This window comes from Physeter macrocephalus, chromosome 6 (genome assembly GCF_002837175.3).
Source record: "Physeter macrocephalus isolate SW-GA chromosome 6, ASM283717v5, whole genome shotgun sequence".
NCBI classification, from domain to species: Eukaryota; Metazoa; Chordata; class Mammalia; order Artiodactyla; family Physeteridae; genus Physeter; species Physeter macrocephalus.
Genome location: NC_041219.1, coordinates 87,420,566 through 87,421,268, shown reverse-complemented (window position 1 = coordinate 87,421,268; position 703 = coordinate 87,420,566). Strand labels below are relative to the sequence as shown.

The window sequence follows — 703 nt, the reverse complement described above, 5'->3', positions numbered from 1 at the left end:
TGACTCCACCCACACACACACCAAGATGGTATGAAAATGATATTATTCACATAACAGAGCTTTCTAGAAAGAGAAGGGCAGGCCTCCCATGCTGGTCCACATATGGCTTGAAAGAGACTGGAGTGGGTTTATTACGGTGGTTAGGGGTTGGGCCAGGCCAAGGACTCCCGCACATGGTTTGAAGTTCCCACTAGTCACGAACAGGGCAGGGATCACCCAGGCTTTCTTATCAGATGGGGAAGGAAGATGGGTGGGGATTAGAAGCTGTCAACTGTCAAGCATCATTACAGTAAGAGTGCTTTAACATTCAAAAAATTCAATCACATAATATGCAAATTTACAGAATAAAATGAGAGGAGTCAAATGGTCACCTCTCCCTCCAGATAGACAGGAAATATTATACTTAATAGTGAATGATCAAAACTTTCCATTGAGATCAGAAAGAAAAGAAAAACCATATCACCACAATTATTCAACATTATACTGGAGCTTTAGCCAGTGCAAGTCAAGACAAAGCAATAAATACTTTTTTTTTTTTCACTCACACACACTGTATTTTATTTTTACAAGAGATAAACTGACGCCAAGCATTGTAAATGGATGACTACAACAAGAGCAACAATGATTGCAATTACCAAACACAAAACACACTCATACTATGTCATAATATTGACATTCAGTCCAGTAATCCTCCACTGTAACA

General features: G+C 39.3%; 1 protein-coding gene across 1 annotated transcript in view; it reads left to right on the top strand.

The window, feature by feature from the left end:
* The window catches only part of LOC102991235 (keratin, type II microfibrillar, component 7C-like), a 20,530-nt gene that overhangs the window by 4,228 nt on the left and 15,599 nt on the right, over positions 1–703 (top strand). The gene's annotated exons all lie outside the window — the stretch shown is intronic.